Below are 4,685 nucleotides of genomic sequence, written 5' to 3' on the forward strand. Positions count from 1 at the left end.
GTGTGAGGTGGCAAACTATGTCACCTCTGTATTATATGGTGCGGACGGTGACACATGTCACCTCTGTATTATATGTCACCTCCGTATTATATGGTTGCATAGTGTGACACTATGTCACCTCTGTATTATTATGGTGCTAGGTGACACTATTCACCTCTGTATTATATGGTTTCGAGGTTGACACATTATGTACTCAGTGTTTATATGGTGTGCGATATGGTCGGGAGCACTGTACTTGTATTATATGTACCTCTGTGTATTATATGGTGCGAGTTGACACTATGTCACCTCTGTATTATATTGGTGCTAGGTGACACTATGTCACCTCTCTGTATTATATGGTGTGACATATGTCACTCTGATATTAAGTCAGAGGTGACCTATATACAAGGTGACATGTCACCTCTGTATTATATGTCCCTCTGTATTATATGGTGCGAGCTTGACACTATGTCACCTCTGTGTTATATGTGCGAGGTGACACGGTCACCTCTGTATTATATGTCACCTCTGTATTATATGGTGCAGGTGACACTAAATGTCACCTCGTGTTATTATATGCTGTGATATGTCACCTCTGTATTATATGGTCGAGGTGACACTGTCACCTCTGTAATTACTAGGTGTGTCACCTCTGTATTATATGGTGCGAGGTGACACTGTCCACCTCTGTATTATATATGTCAGCCTCTTTATTATATGGTGCGAGGGGACACTTGTCACCTCTGTCATTAATGTCACCTGTATTATATGGTGCGAGGTGACACCTGTCACCTCTGTAGTATATGTCACCGCTGTATTATATGGTGCGAGTTGACACATGTCACCTCTGTATTATATGGTGCGATGGTACACTTGTCACCTCTGTATTATATGTCGACCTCTGATTTATATGGTGCGAGTTGACACTATGTCACCTCTTGTATTATATGGTGCGGGTTGACACTATGTCACCTCTGTATTATATGGTGCGAGTTGACACTATGTCACCTCTGTATTATATGGTGCGAGGTGACACTATGTCACCTCTGTATTATATGTCACGCTGTATTATATGTGTGACAAGTACAGCTATGTCACCTCTTATGTAGTATGTCACCGCTGTATTATATGCCGCGGTTACACTATGTCACCTCTGTATTATATGTCACCTCTGTATTATATGGTGCGAGTTGACACTATGTCCACCTCAGTATTATATGGTGCAACCTCATGTATTAAATATTGGTGTGAGGTGACACTTATGTCACCGCTGTATTATATTGGGCGAGGTGACACTATTGTCAACTCTGTATTATATGTCACTCTCTGTATTAATATGTCACCTCTGTCTATGTATTATGGTGCCAGTTGACACTTTGTCACCTCGTATTATATGTCACCTCTGTAATTATATGGTGGAGGTGACACTATGTCACCTCTTGTATTATATGGTGTTGAGGTGACACTATGACACATAATACAGAGGTGACATTGTGTCATCTCCTAATGTAGATGTCTGACAGGTGTACGGTCTCTCTTCACAGTTTGGCCAGATGGAGCTGACAGTTAGCACATCCAACACATCTAATGGTAATAACCTTCTCCTTCTAATGTTTCTTCTTTTATGGTTAAGTTGCTAAAGGTGTAAGGTCTCAGTGTGTGTGTACGTGTGTGTGTGCGTGTGTGTAATGCTTCGAAACGAAACACCACCATCTTTCTTGTGACACTTTAGGGAACTGTTATGACATCCCTGTTGCTATGACAACCCCTGGGGAAAAGGGAGAGGAAGGGTTGAGGGAGCCTGTCGAGGACCAATTTACTCCTCATCCAGAGGGATCTACAGTACAGGACTCCCTGCAGTGGATACTACTCTGTTCTGAACCCATTCCAAATATCCACACCATGCCTGGATCCAGAGCCACTGAAATGGGTCAAAGTGCAAACACCACACGCACCAGAGAGCTGGCTGTTATTTCACCAGCTAACATTGCAGGCCATAGACGAGGAATCACATGRAACTCATGCCAACATTGTCAGCCATAACTCTCAACTGAAATTCAATAAGTTTTTTGTTAGTTTTGTCTTTGGAAAACTCCATGTCTTATTCTTCCTACTATTTGATGAGCAGATACCATGTCAAATAAATCAAAACTTGGAACGATCAACATTTCATTATAAAGCAGGAAGAGGGAGCAAAGGGATTCATGTTGTTTTATGACAGCTCTGTCCTATAGAAGAGAGAACCCCTCAATGGGATGATCCTCAAGCCTTTTCATAGAGAAACGACTGGGGACATTATTCAAATTCGGAAGGATCACCAAGTAATGATGTGGCATCAAGTAATTCTCCCATAAATCTGACAAGTTGAGATGTCTGTCTGGTTCAACGCATTGTCCTCGACCCAAAGTCCACTTTACACATGTCAGAGTTGGTCTTTGCTCTCCACTAACGCAATAATAGAACAATAACACAACAACGGAAGACAACATCCAAAACCAGAAAAGACAACACCACAAAGGACAAAGGAGGCTTTCTACAAGGTATCAAAGGTACAGTCTAAATAAAGATTATACCTCACCAATTTCCCCAGAAATGTTTTCACATAAAGTTCATAATGAAGACCATGTTCAGTAGTAGACAACAAAAGCAAACCTAGTAAAGTTAGGTAAAGAAAATGGCTCGACAGAAGCGTATAAGCCATGAGAGAAACAGGCTAGCTGCTAGTGTATGGGGAGTTGTAGGGCTGACAGTAGTCTGTGGGAAAGAGAAGGGGAAGCTAATGAGAGAGAACATATTGCAGGCGCTCTGTCTTGGCTCTAGTTGTTTACTTGTGTGCTGCCTGGAAACAGCTTGTTCACTGTTGTTGACGGCAGGCAGGCAGGCCCTGGTGGCCCAGGCATGGCAGGCTCCCCTGGGGCCAGAGAAAACAACATTAGTAACTAGATAACAGTGGAGGTCTGTTGGTGGTGGTGAAGAGGTGAGGACCCTCAGAGCAACCTCTCGCCCTCATTAGTTTGAACTGTTAATATAGTATCATAACACTATTTTAACACTACTATATTATAACATTATATTATAACACTAGTATATTATAACACTATATTATAACACTACTATAGTATAACACATTTAATAAGCTACATTATAACACTCACACTATAACACTATATAACCTAATTATAACAACTACTATTATACACGATATAACACTAGATGTAAACTATATATATACACTAATACACTATATAACACATAATTAAACCTATATAATAACACTAGTATATAGAACACTATGATTATAAACTATATTGACACAGTAATATAACACTATATTATTACACTAAAATTTAGACACTAATAGAACACTATATTATACATTATATAGTTATAACACTAATAGAACCTATACTTATAACACATATATAGCACTATACTACACTACTATATTAAACACTAGTATTATAACACAATGATAACACTATAAACACAGTATATATCAACACTATATTATAAACATAGATAGAAACATATTATACATATTAAACATACTATATATCAACACTATATAATCAAAAACTTAAATTATACACTAGTATATTATAACACTATATTATACACTATTATAACACTAGTATATTATAACACGTATATTTATCACACTAGTATAACCCTATAACACAATATAACATATATAACATACTATATTATAACTTATATTTCAACACTTATTATAACCCAGTATATAAACACTATATATAACACTATTATACACTAGTTTTATAACACTATATAAATAACACTATATATATAACACTATATAAACACTCATATATCACTTAAACTAGATTAAACATTAGAAAATCGTATATATAGACTATGACACATATCACCACTATAATATTATAACCTAACATGTTATAACACTATTATATACACTACAATATTATAACACAATATAAACACTATATATTATAACACTAAATTAGAACACTATTAAACATACTGATTGTTATACACACATTATAAATAATTAAACACTACTATGTATAACATAATTATGACACACTGATATTATAACACGTACAATATTATATCACTACTAATATAACATATTATAAAACATCTATATTATAAACTATATTATAACACTATATACACACTCATATTTAACACTAAGATTATGCACTATTATACTACTAATATATAACACTATTAAACATATATTATAACACTACAAATAACACATATAACACTATATTGTCACTAATATACTTATAACACTAAATACACTATTTATAACTAGATATTATAACATATAATTAAAACACTAGTATCATTATAACACTATACTTATGAACACTATCATGTAACACTAAGTATATGTATAACACGTATTAACACAAATAGTATACTATATATAACACTAATATTTAACATTAGTAATAAACACATTATACACTACGATATTATAAACTGAATTAGCACTAAAAACACTCACTTATAAGAAACTATATTATAACACTTATTAAACACTACAATAAACACATATACACTAATTGACACTAGCATATTAAACACTATATATAACACAGAAACACTAGGTATATTATAACAATAGATAACCTAGTAATTAACCAAATAATAACACTATAGACACATACTATATTATAAACACTAGATATTAACACTATTATAACACTATT

The 4,685-nt window shown here is 34.8% G+C and overlaps 1 protein-coding gene across 1 annotated transcript in view; it reads left to right on the plus strand.

Annotated features, from left to right (window-relative positions):
- Positions 1 to 4,685, plus strand: part of nav2b (neuron navigator 2b) — a 314,640-nt gene that overhangs the window by 233,622 nt on the left and 76,333 nt on the right.

The sequence above is a fragment of the Salvelinus sp. IW2-2015 genome, linkage group LG4q.1:29, assembly GCF_002910315.2.
Source record: "Salvelinus sp. IW2-2015 linkage group LG4q.1:29, ASM291031v2, whole genome shotgun sequence".
NCBI lineage: Eukaryota > Metazoa > Chordata > Actinopteri > Salmoniformes > Salmonidae > Salvelinus > Salvelinus sp. IW2-2015.